Source organism: Heliangelus exortis, chromosome Z (assembly GCF_036169615.1).
Source record: "Heliangelus exortis chromosome Z, bHelExo1.hap1, whole genome shotgun sequence".
Lineage (NCBI taxonomy): Eukaryota > Metazoa > Chordata > Aves > Apodiformes > Trochilidae > Heliangelus > Heliangelus exortis.
Genome location: NC_092454.1, coordinates 3,817,336 through 3,830,603, shown reverse-complemented (window position 1 = coordinate 3,830,603; position 13,268 = coordinate 3,817,336). Strand labels below are relative to the sequence as shown.

Here is a 13,268-nt window from a genome sequence, read left to right as displayed (position 1 = left end):
GGAGTTTTGAGACCCTCGGAGCTTTTCGGGATGGGGGGCGGCTGGGTTTGAGACCCCCGGGTCTGTCCGGGATTGGGGGGGGGGTTGAGACCCCCGGGGCTGTCTGAGATGGGGAGTTTTGAGACCCTCGGAGCTTTTCGGGATGGGGGGCGGCTGGGTTTGAGACCCCCGGGTCTGTCCGGGATGGGGGGGGGGGGGGGGGGGGGTTGAGACCCCCGCGCTCCCTCCTCCCCCCCCAGGAAAGGCGGGCACCGCTCTGGGCCGCGGGGTGGTGCTGTCTCTGGCGGCTGCCGCTCTGCCCTTGGCGCTTCGTTGCTCCGGCGTAGGCCGGAAGTGACGCGCCGCCCGCGGCCTCCGGTGACATTTTCTCTGGCGTCGGGGGGCGCGGAGCTGCAGAGCGGGGCGGGCGGCGGCGGTAACACGGCAGGGATCCCGCGCTTCCCGCCTGACCCATGCCCCAGTGTCTTTTCCCCGGGGGCGAGGCTACAGGGGGTTCTGCGTTCAACAGGTGAGTGTGGCCGGGGCTACCGGCGGGGTCGGGCCGGCTGTCCGCAGGTTCGGGGCCGTCGCTTTGAAAGCGGTGCCGGTTGTCTGAGGGAGGGAGGGAGGGACGGGAGGGCCGCGGTCAGGGACCCGTAATTCCCCACCTCCTGCGGCCGCAAGGAACAGGCGGGCACGGCCTCGGGACACCTCGGGGACATCGTCCCACCGGGAGCCCGGAGGGGGCGGCCCTGGCCCTGCCGGTAACCCCCGTGCTGGCTTGAGGGGTTTCGTAGCGTTTCAGAATGGTTTGGGTTGGAAGGGACCTTCAAGATGATCCAATGCCACGGGCAGGGACACCTCCCACCAGCCCAGGTTGCTCCAAGCCCCATCCGACCTGAGCTGAGACACTGCCAGGGATGGGGAATTTTGAGGAAAAAGCGGGTGTTTTGCAGGGCTTTGGTGAGGGGTGACCTCCTCCTCATCCCGGCCCGAAACGCGGGAGTTTCAGCCCAACCCCTGCGTTTTTGTGTCGGGGAGTGAAATCCTTGCCACAGCTCCTGGGAGCAGCTTCTTGGTGTTTTGCCTTTTTCCAGGATTTCTGTGATGTGTTGTGGGGCTGTATTAGGCTGTATTGGGAGAACAGCCTTCTGCAAAACAAGGCGTATAATTGCTGTGGTTTTAGGCATTTCTAGTTTCTTGTTTTTTTTTTTCTTTCTCTTGTTTATCTTGGGTGATGTGGGAATATATGTTTTATGTGGAAAAAAAGTTCAAGTTGCTTGTTGCTTATCTAGCCCGAATTCCCCTTGAGCTCCCGGCTTCTAATGGGTTGCAGATGTGACACATAGAAGAATATAAACTTTAGCTGTGCTATTTGTTCTTTTTAGAAAGGGAAAGGCAACCTGAACAGACTTTAAGTATTTCCCCAGCTCCAGTAGGGAAACTTTCTTTTCATTGAGGTTATTTGACATCTGCTTGGAAAGACACTTTCTGAGAGACTTCGGGCTTGGTTTTTTTTTGTGTGTTTTACACTCTGTAGCTGGTGGGTAGGGAGAGCTTCCCTCTTTCTTAACTAGTGTCTAATTGTATTTGTGTCTTAGTTGGTCAACAGTGGAACAAGGCTAATTGTATGAAAGTTTGTAGGTACCTTTGTGAAGTGATAACTGTGAGAACTTAACTAAACATGGCCTTGGCTGTAACTAGTTACATACTTTAAACTTGTGTAAAGTACCCCAGAGGCTGAAAAGACCTGTGTGTAAAGATGCTGTGGAAAGTCTGTCCTGTTTGGTGGTTTGTTTTGTTTTTTTTCACACTGGTAATTCTAGTTTTTTTACAAATGAATGAGTAGTAAGACTTCGAAGCCTTTAGCATCTCTTTGAAAATGTAAAATGTATCTTAATCCATCCTTAATAAATGTTTCTTGGTTTTAAGTCTTCCTTGGTGTTCATCGAGCATATGACAAAATACTTTACTTTCATCTGCAGGCAAGTGCTTACCTATTTCCCATGTCCCAGCTGATATTTTAGGTACAAACAGTAGTAACTTTCTCCTTGGAACATCAAGCAAACATTAGATTTGAGGTGCTTTTCTTAAATTATCTTATATTGCTCAAGTTTATCAAAGGTGTTTGGCCTTGTGATGGAAACTGGGCATGGTGCTGTTTTGAGGCCTTGATCTTGTTCTTCTGTCCCAGTTAAGGACTCTTATTTCTGTTTCTGTGATAGAAGAATTGAAGGTCAGGCAGTCAGAACAGTGAACCTTCCCCTCTTGCCCTGGAGGTGAGACAGATCACCTCTAGGGAGGGAGTAGCTGTTTAAAAAAAAAAATAAATAAAAATCTAAGGAGGAGAGTAAGTGGCTTGTCATGTGTTGGCTAAACCCAGACATCCCCCACCCTACACCTGTGGAATACAAAAGCAATGGAGAACTCTCTAGGTGTCATTTTCTGATAATTTCTTGGAAAGCTCCAAAGGGGGTGGTGTTGTGGCTGCTGAGAGCTGCTAAAATACTTCTTCCTGCTGAAATACTTCTTGTGGCTTGGGTGTACCCATGGTTCTAGGGGATTAGGAGGAGGGACAGTGGGGGTGATGGGAGGTGGTAGGTGAGTTTAGGCAGCTGGTATTTTATGCTTATATTTTATGCTTAGCCATGAGGACAGCAGTTCTGAGTCATTTTTTTTATAAACACTTGAATTTTTAATTATAACGTGTCAGCCTGTTTCTGTTTGCTCTTCAGCCTAATTGCTCTTTAGCATCGTGGAGAGGGGGCAATGAGGAATTCCTGAGAAATAAGGAAGAGGAAAGGGCTGTGGCCTTACAGATTCAAGCCCGTGGTGTGTATGGCACTGCAGCCTGGCTGCCCCTGCACGAAGCCAGTGCATGAAATCCAAGTGCAGAAACAATTTGGGAAAAGAGTGGGCTCATTAAACTGGGTACAGGGGTTGGAGGGGAGAAGGGGAGGAACCTGCAGCTGAGCAGGGTTGATGTGGTGTGGTCACAGCATCCAGACCAAGCTCCAACTAATAAAGGAGGGGCAGGTGTGTGTGTGTTTGACAGATGGGCAGGTGATGCTGGCAGCTGACAGTGTGGAGAAGGTAGAGATTAATGAGGTAGGTGAGATGAGCAAAGAGCAAATACAGAGAATCATCAGGGGCTTTGAATACGTTAGGGAGAGAAGGCAGTGCAACCTGGTGGGAGCAGCAAGAAATAATTGCTGTGGTTGTCCTGACACTCATCCCCTTACTGCATATTTACTGTTAAAATTTGGGCTTTGCTTTGCCTTGGTTTTGTTCACTTTCTTTGCTTTCTCTTGTGTATTACCGTGTCAGCTCCCTGCTCCACCCAGGATGGATGTGCCACCTCTGATGCACCTGTGTATCAACATCTCACCTGTTAATGAGAGGGGAGTCTTTATGTACCACACTGTGAAAGCAATTGCAGGCCAAGCATTCACACCTGCCTGCTAACCCTCTGACCAAAACGTGACCCCTGGATCTGTTCAAGCTTTGTAAACTTTCCAACTGGTTTATTGTTGCAAGCAGCTTGGATTTAATTTCCTGTAACATTTCAAAGTTAGTATGTTGATAGTACTTTTTGACAGAATTGGGTCGATGGTCAATCTCAGCTTCTGTGTTTTTATCTGCAGTTGACTAAATGGCTTACAAAACTGTAAACATTGACAGAAACTGAGCAGCAGATTTAATAACACATTTACTAGATCAGAGTGAAAGATTTCATTACTGTAGTTGCAAGCATATAACTCTCACCACAGAACAAAGCAGTCTGGAAAAGAAATACCAACACTTGTCCAGACTTGAATGTCTTTTGATACCAATGGGGAGCAAAGAACAAAGCAGCAGTGGGAGAATGGGGTAGGCATGGTGTTGGGAAGGAGCTCTGGTGTAATGCTGTGTGGTGTGATGCACATTGCTGCTCAGTTGGAGATCCCAGATAACCTCAGAGTTACACGGCAAGGAAGCCACTTCTGTCTTGGTTTTGTAGTGATTGGATTGGAGTTAATCAGGGAACCAATGCTCATTCCTTCAGCTTGAGCACCATCACTCTGCAGGAGTTGAACTGTTTTGACACTGTGTCCTGGTTTTGCTGGGACTGAATTATAAAATCATTTTTCTCTTTAAAGAAACTAATGTTGATATGCTGCAGAGACCAATTCTCTGACAACAAAAGAGATAAGATGCATTAGATTTTGGGGTATTGGGGTTTGTTTTTTTTTTTTCATACCCAGGTCTGATCTGCAGGTCTCTGTGGTGACCAAGGGTAGTTTTGAACCATGAAGGTGCAGTGAGCTAGGAGGGGTGAAGCCCAGGGCAGCTGACCCAAGCTGGTCAACCCAAGTATTCCACACCATAAACATTTCCTTCATGATGTATCAGAAAGTTTGGGGAGATGGTTTTTCTTTTTTTCTGCCCTGTCTGCCTTCCTGAGAGGGTCCTGTCTGTCTCTTTAACTATCCCATGCCTGAAACCCCCTCCTCCATGTCCTGTGACCACCATGTCCTTGATGGAGCTGTCATACTGCAGTGTTGGGCATTCAGCCTGCACTGCTAGAAGTGCTCAAGTTGTGACTGCAGTCTGGAGCTGAGCATAACTTTGTATCCCAGTTATTATTTGGGCTAATATTAGAATCATAGAATTGGCTGGGTTGGAAGGGACCTCAGAGATCATCAAGTCCAACCCTTGATCCACTCCTGCTGCAGTTCCCAGCCCATGGCACTGAGTGCCACATCCAGGCTCTTTTGAAATATCTCCAGGGATGGAGAATCCACCACTTCCCTGGGCAGCCCATTCCAATGTCTGATCACCCTCTGGGTAAAGAAATTCTTTCTAATGTCCAACCTAAACCTCCCCTGGCACAACTTGAGACCTCTTGTGCCCTCTTGTCTTGCTGAGAGTTGCCTGGGAAAAGAGCCCAACCCCCCCTGGCTCCAACCTCCTTTCAGGGAGTTGTAGAGAGTGATGAGGTCTCCCCTGAGCCTCCTCTTCTCCAGCTTGAACACCTCCAGCTCCCTCAGCCCTTCCTTATAGGATATGTGCTGGATCCCTTCACCAGCCCAGTTGCCTCCTTTGGACCTGCTCCAGCACCTCAAGCTCCTTCCTGAGCTGAGGTGCCCAGAACTGGACACAGGACTCAAGCTGTGGCCTCACCAGGGCTGAGTACAGAACTGAGTACAGTTCATTATTTTTATTCTATTAAATCTGTTTTCCCTGCAGCCTGTGAGTCTCCTTTCCTTTTCCTGATTCCTCCTCTCAGGTGATAAAACAACTGTCTAAACCATGACATGCTGGAATATGTGGCAGCAAATAATTTTGCAGGGACCTTAGTAAGATTTTTGTGGTAATTTGTGTTGTCTTTCTGTCACATCTTTGTTCCAGGTTTTTAATGCCTAAGGCGGTTCTGAGTCTGCAGCTCTGCCTAGCCTGTAGTTTCTACAAAAGTGCAAGGCTGAACAGAAAGAAAACTGAACGAAACAGACTGTAAATTAAAATGTGCATCTAGTGTAAATACTGTCCTCCTAGTTGCCTTATCACGGCAGAGTACATCTCTGAGCTAGGCTGGAGGGACTGATTCCTTGTCACTTCTTGGTGTTAACTGCTAAGAGTTAGAATTTGAATTTGTGGTTGCTCATTCATTAGTGTTCCTGCTTCACACCTCTGGTCATTGGGAGGAGCCTGTGCGGTGTAGCAGTTTCTCCACGGGTGTGGAGGACTTCCAGCAGTTCAGTTCTGCAGGGGTAGATCACTCATTGATGACTGAAAATGAGATGTGGCTCAGCCACTGAAGTGATGCCTTTGCACTGTTGCAGATGCACTACTGAATATGGGGAGGTCAAGTAACATGCCTGTAGTTGTGTGATGAGTCAGGTGTAGACAGAGAATGATCTAACCTAATATCCCTTTTTATTTAAGAAGGTACTTAGGGGTTTAAATGAATTTTAGCATGTAATCTGTCTCTTGAATATTCAGAAATTGATTTAAGTAGCAGAACAGCACACAGGCTTCAGCCATATCATGCCTTGTGGTATTTGTTTTCCAAGAAGGCAGCCTAAAAACTGGACTCAATCTGACAGCTTTTTAATCATGAATGGAACAGGTGGTGACTCTTTAAATTAAACATGAGTATTTAATATTCTTTCAAGCTGGCATTTTTGTTTCAGTGTACTTGGATCCCCATTCAACATTATAGTGAGACTTCTGCAGTGTCCTGCACAATGCTCTTCTGCTTTGATGCTTCAGCATTTCCTGGAAATGATCAGATAAGAGCCAGACCATGATTGGATAAGTGGTTTTCTTGCTACTTTTCTTCTGTAATGTCTGGTTTCCTGGTGCTTGGTCATTAGCCTTTCAAAGCTTATTTTGGAGAAGGCAGACTTCACTTCCAATCACCCAAAATGGGTCGGGACCAAATGACTCACAGTAGCAGAGCTGGGGATACCTAAGATCCAGACTTTTTTTATAATGCCAGTTGCTGGTGTGATGATGCAGTTACTACCATTTCAGTAATGTGTTTTTCTTTAGGAACACTTTGTTTCCATGATGCCAGTTTGAGGTTGGTGCTGCATGCTCCAATAGTGTTGTCCAACTTTCTGAAGTAAAAATAACCAGCAAAGCATGGTGGGCAGGTAAGATTAAGGCTTTCTCATCAGCTGGTGATCTCCTGGCTGCTCAGCTCACTCCCAGTTATTGCTCTCTGGGAACAGTTCTGAGGGACAGTTCTGAGTAATGTGGAAAAAGAAATTTTGGGAAAAAGATTAGTAAAGAGTAGGTCAGGAAGCTGTCTACTGATTCTATGTGCATGTGCTTGAAAATTCAGTGCAAGATTAGAGGCTAATAACTAAGTTGGATGAAATACTGGTAACCTGAGGCCTCATCATTTTTAACAAGATAGTTTTTGGAAATGAAGTTGTTTTGGTGGGTGAGATGTGGGTAGCAGTGCCCATGGGCTGTATTACTAATAAACACAATTTGTCAATAGCTATGATTCCTTCTGAGGTGGTGATGCCTTTTGGTCAGCACTATGCAGAACCAGTAATTGAACAAGAAACACTTTTTTTTTTTTTTTTTAAGCCTTAAAGGTGAAGTCTTATTTTCCATGGTTCCAGTTACATTAATAAGTTGTCTCAAAGGCAATTAATGAGCTTTTGCTCACAGTAATAAAGAAAACCCAGAAATGATTGAGCACCGTGAGGCTACAGTATCTCACCTCAATCTAAAATTGGCTTAATGAGATACACTTGAATTTTCTTTTTGGTTTTACAAGACCAAGGTGTTTTTTCTTCTTTTTAACACCTCTGTATGTAACTTTTGGCCTGAACTCATGAAGCTACAATAAGACTGTGCTGCATGAATAGAATGAGGCCAAATTAGTACTTCAGACTTGATGGTCCTTTTTTCTTTCTTTGCTGGGGAAGCTGTATTTAATGTTATTTAATGTCCCCTGTTGTTAACCATAAGGGTTTTTTCTTAAGAAAGCTTTACTGGCTCTGCACCTTTTTCCTAAATTGAGAACATTAATGCAACAAACCATGTTGAGGTAAATGGTGCTTTTATTTAAGAATAAGTGGGTTTTTTTGTTTTGATTTGTTTTTTTTCTTCTTTGTTCTTTGTTCTCCTGCCAGTACTGGCATAGGACTGATGAAAAATAGGTTTTAATTTTCTTTTGCTTTTTATAGACAGTAATTTCGTATCCTCTTACATGCTGTTACTCAATTTCCATAGTCAAATACATGCCAAGTGTCCTGTGTATTGTAGGAAATAGATGTCTGTTTCCTGGTCTGTCTGTTATCCTCTCAAAGTGGAGGTCAGATTTTTTTCACCTCTACCAACTGGAAGTAAATACTGTAGGAAATATCTGATAGTAAAATGCCTGTTAGAGGCATTATTCATAGCTCACGTTTCACTGGCTTTTGACCCAGACAGTTCTGTTTTCTTGAAATACCTGAAGTAGCTTTTGTTCACGTGTAGAACCATTCATACTTTTTCTTCATTTGTCAAAAGCTCATTCTAAATTAGCCTTCTCCTGCACTGTCCCTTTTTTTGTTCTCCTTCTGCAGCAGACTGTGCCACAGTCCCTATAATTCTGATGCTCTCCACGTACCTTTGTGGCTGCAGCAGCAGCAAACAAGATTTCAACTTTTTTGTTACATCAGTTTCTTAGGGAAGCTCAGCTAAGGAGGAAAGAGTTAGGATTTATAAAGATACGGACTCTGAGTTCAGCTGTCTTGAGTTAACTGTGTTCTTGGGCATGGTTCAGTGGCACTGGTAAGATTTCTTGGTGAGAAGGTAGTGGGTTGTCTCCAGTGAAGCCAAATGTGCTGCTTACTGAGTCCTTGCTAGGTCATGACAGAGCAGTATAGTGAGTGTTTCCTTCTTTACCAGCACTTTTGACACTAAATCCTTGATTATCCAGAGCAGCCCACAGCAGATGGTATCTTACTAAAATTTTTGTAATTTGAATGCAGTGTGACTTTGCCTTTTGTGTAATGATACCATTTACTTATTCCAGTAATATACCTACTGCAAGTTAATATTGCAATTTTATACTACTAAATTTTTTTTACTACTATTTTAATAATTAAATCAGCACATGAAAAATCTTAGTAGCTAGTAGGTGAGAAAATTACTAGAGGCTAGGGTTTGGCTTAAAATTCCATTACAGCCTTTTTGTACAATATGGGCATGTCATAAATCCCAAAGTGGTTTAGTTGGAAGGGACCTTCAAGATCACCCAATTCCACCCCCCTGCCACGGGCAGGGACACCTCCCACCAGCCCAGGTTGCTCCAAGCCCCATCCAACCTGACCTGAGACACTGCCAGGGATGGGGCAGCCACAGCTTCTCTGGGAAACCTGGCACAGGGGCTCAGCACCCTCACAACAAGTAATTTCTTCCTAATGTCTCATTTCAGTCTCCCCTCTTTCAATTTCAAAACCATTCCCCCGTGTCCTAGTGCTACCTGCCCTTGTAAAAAGTCAATTGGTGTTTCCTCTTCAGTTGACCACACCATAAAATGAGCAAGTTACTGCTCTGTGTCAGGAGGATACTGGCTTAAGGCAAAGGCACTGGTACTGAATTAAAATACTTCAAGTTTTAAAATACCTGAGGGTTGGTTTTGTTTGTTTCCTCTGTACCAGCATGTGACAAAGATGTGTTGAAAGGGCTGATCATAAAATGCTTGTAAATTGTAGAGTCACTTAATATTGCTTAACCCCTCTTTATTAAATGTCTGTCATAAATCCTTATCACTTCTAGCTTAGTGTAAGAGATGCAGGGATGCTGATGATTTGTGCATTAGCTACAGAACCATCAGCAAGGCAGCCTGGGTGGTTGTAGTGTGGGTGTTATGTGGGCAGCACTATTAATGGAAAGGAACTTTACACAGAAGGTGGCAAAGCAGATCTCTTATCTGCTGAGGCTGTCTGTCCTGGTGTCAAGGGTTGTGCCGTTTTGGAGTGGTATTTTGCAAGATCAGTTGTATCTCCCAATGCTTTCCTTTGCTCCAGGCTCTTCCCTGCTGGGTTGTGTCAGATGCTCACCTTTTGCTCTCCCTCTGGGCCTTGCCTGAGGTTGATGAGATGCACAGCTCTCCTCTAGGTATCTGAGTTTCCAAAGGACTTGGTGGGTGCAGACTGGCCCAGCAGGTAGGCAGTTCTGAGGAAGGGAACTGCAGCCTGTCTGCCACAACACTCTGTTCTGTCTCAGGATTTTCAAGTAAAAGCAGCAGCAAGGTACATTTGAGGCTGTCTGTGCTGGACTGGCTTTGATTTTTGCAGGAGGCAGCACAAACCCTTCTTGAATCAAAGCTGCAGTGCCAAGATGACTTTACTACTTTCAAGTTTCTTTGCAGTTGTCCCCATCTGACAATTGGAGCTACTGGTGAATAACACAAGGTTTGATTAATTTCAGGGTATTTTGCAGAGCTGTCAGAGTTGAAAGGGGCCTTTTAGAAATCATCTAAGTCCAACTCCCCCACTAAAGCAGGATCACCCAGAGCACATTACACAGGATTGTATCCAGGCAGATGGTGAGTATCTCCAGTGAAGGGGACTCCACAACCTCCCTGGGCAGCCTGTGCCAATTTAACAGGAAGAAAAGCTGTGCTCCAAAAGTCAGGATTAATTTCTTTCTATGATGCTCAAGCAAATTAAGATGTGGCTCTTCTCTGAGCATTACTTTATTGAATATATTAGAAAAATAGACAAATGCTTCCTGAGGTCTGTTAATGTAGCATGATGTTAACCAGCAGAGAAAGCACAGAATGCATTTCCCTTTGATAAGAGGAATTGATAGGTGAGGTGGGGAAGTTTGTAAAACAAAATCTTGAAAAAGGTGGAAAATCTATGTGGTTGTGCTCAGTGTGGTGATGTTCTGCAAGGTACTACATGGCAGAAAGAAAAAAAGGACTAAGCATGGCTCCCATTGCTGTGATTTCTGTTACCAGTGTTGTTGAAAGAAAAATGAAAAACCTAAGAGCAAGTCACTTACATTTTTAGGAGCAGATGGTAATAAAAATGTGTGCCCTCTATTTTTAAACTGGAGAGCATTGTAGGCTTTAAGTCACTGTGCACCTGGGAAAAATGGTTTCACTATGAGAGAGAAATGAGATTTTAGAAGTCTTAAGTGCAGACGGCCCTGTGTGCCTTTATCTCTGTGCTAATTGATTTATTTTTGAGGACTATGATTTTATTGTATTTTTAAAGTGTTTTTCTTTGTGGGATTCCAGTGCAGCTGATGAACCTTTCTGGAAGCCTGTGTGCACTTAGGAACTAACTCATACCTGGTAGTTACCATTCATTTGAAAGAGGCAGAGTATATGCATTAAACATTACAGTGCAAAAACAGGAATTTAAATGTGAAGTCCTGCTTGTTATTTATGATGAAAAATGTTACTTTTGAAGGTTACAAAGGATGCTTTTCAAACCTCTATTTTAACACAGGTTTTTTTTTTGTTGGATAATTTGCATATGCAGCCTATTGATCACTCAATAGGAACAGCTTATTTTTTGCCTCTGTTTATGCAAAAGCAGTTAAAACAAAGCATTAGTTTAATCCTTTCATGTGTTGTTTTTGTTTTGCACCCCAATTCTATTACGAGGGTCCTATTCTTTAGGGTTGCTACCAGGCCTGATTTATGAATCATTTGATAAAGAGCCAGCTCCACTCCCAGAGTTGTGCCTTAGGTAGAATTGTATACCAGTGAGTCAGCTTTAGGGCAACATTTTCAAAGGAACACTATATAAATTACACAGTATCCATGTGGGGGTGGCTTAGTGTTATGAAAGATCTCTTGAGCATCGTGCACACACATCCACACAGAACTGAGTCAACTGTCTTGAGTTAAACTGAGTGCTGGTCACACTTGTGTTGTTTAAAAGCATGGGTATGTGTGACATTTACAAGAAAACAAAAAAAGAATGTATGGTATCCTTGGGAGGAGATGAGCAAGTCCAAGAGGCAGCAGTTGGTAAGTGCAGGAAGTGTTGGTTCATCTACATTTGTGTGGGTGCAGATTAGCTGTTTCTGATAGAGGTTTAATTATTTGGATTGATTAGTTTTTAGCTACTTAGGCTCTCTGTGCACTTCAGTGTGTGTTAATCATGCTAGAATGTCACTAGTGGGTTTAAATTAGTAGTGGAAAATTTTAGTGGAAAGGAAGGTGACTGATTGGAGTAGAAAGAAGCAATGACCAACATGCTGATATACCTACAAAGGATTTTGGTGGTATTTTGGAAGTGGCCAGAGTCACATCTTCACATAGTCACAGGTATATGCCACTCTAGGAAGAGAGTATAACCTTGGTCTTTTCCAGAAGTTTTTCTTTAGTAGGAAATGGGCTTGTATATTACAGCCAGATCTTTAGTATCCAAGTTATGGAATCCCAGACTGGTTTGGGTTGGAAGGGACCCTAAAGCTCCTCCATTCCCAACCCCTTTCCATGGGCAGGGACACCTCCCACCAGCCCAGGTTGCTCCAAGCCCCATCCAACCTGACCTGAGACACTGCCAGGGATGGGGCAGCCACAGCTTCTCTGGGAAACCTGGCACAGGGGCTCAGCACACTCACAACAAAGAATTTCTTCCTAATGTGTGACCTAGATCTACTCTCAGTTGTATAGAACTGAGGATAATAAGTTATGTATTTGTTATTACCTCTTTCACACCTCTGATTTATTCTATATATGCTTAGTTATGTCGTGTAAAGGTAAAATAATGTAATCCACTGGGGATTGAAATAATTGTTTATGTAAGTAAGAGCCACTTTAGTCTTTACATGTGTATAAATATGAAAACATTCAGGTTTAGATGAAAATACTGAGTTTTGTGATCTGGATCTGTAAGGTATTAGATACTCTGGAAGGATCTCTGGTTAGCTTTGTGTTCTGAACAAATAGCAAATGCTGCAGTGCAGCTTTAGTTTGCATTAAAATAGTCACAAAAGGTTAAAAAACAAATTTTTTTTGGAAACGCAGATGCAGTTTCCTCTTTCTTTCTTTTTTTTAAATTACAGCTTGTAAATGAATGGCTAGTGGTGTGAGGCGGTCGCTTGTTTGAACTGTTTTCTTCCAGTGCTAAAATGGAATGAAAAGACATTGTTCTGCTATATAATTTTTTTCATTTAAACAATTGGTAGAACTGGCATCGGAGGGGATAATGGTCTTAATGGAAAATAATTGGTTTGTTGGTCTCTGAATGAAAGGAAATGTGTTAGTAATGAGCTAGAGTGACTTCTAAGAGCAAGCTGCTGTGAAAAACTTAGTACTTTTGAAGTAGGAATCTGTTGTATCCACAGCTGCTGAGGAAGAGAACTGGTTTGCTTCATATAAGCTTCATATAAGTATTCTGTATTGTGAATCAGTTCAATAACATCTAAAATATTAATGCACAGTTAAGGTTAAGGGTGTCATGATGTTCATTAAGTGTTTCAGGCCTTAAATAATTTGTTCTGATGAAACTAGGTTCCTTCTGACATTGCAGGATGTACATTTGTAAAAAACAACATTTGCTGGTAGCAGACCAAATAAAAATATTATGGAGGATATATAACTGGCCAGTTATTGACTGATAAAGGGTATGTGTGCCATCTTTGACATAACTCTTTCTGCAGTAGTATATATCTCGTACTAGCATATATTCTTTTATAGTTATTTTTTAGGAAACTACTAACAACTGCTTGAATTAAAAGAAAAAAACCCCTAAATTAAATACTACTTTACCTTTAAAAATCTGTCCTCAGAGAAAACAGTGCTGTGAAAGAAACACACAGTACCTTCTCCT

General features: G+C 43.3%; 1 protein-coding gene across 3 annotated transcripts in view; it reads left to right on the top strand.

Annotated features, from left to right (window-relative positions):
- The first annotated feature begins 353 nt into the window (after positions 1–353).
- ARK2N (arkadia (RNF111) N-terminal like PKA signaling regulator 2N) overlaps positions 354–13,268 on the top strand; it is a 47,517-nt gene continuing 34,602 nt past the window's right edge. For 2 of the 3 annotated variants that reach the window (XM_071730266.1, XM_071730268.1), the window contains exon 1: positions 354–508. The gene's annotated coding sequence lies outside the window, so the exon portion shown is untranslated. Of the gene's footprint in view, positions 509–6,513; positions 6,618–13,268 lie in introns of all 3 variants that reach the window. The other variant, XM_071730267.1, reaches the window with a different exon arrangement.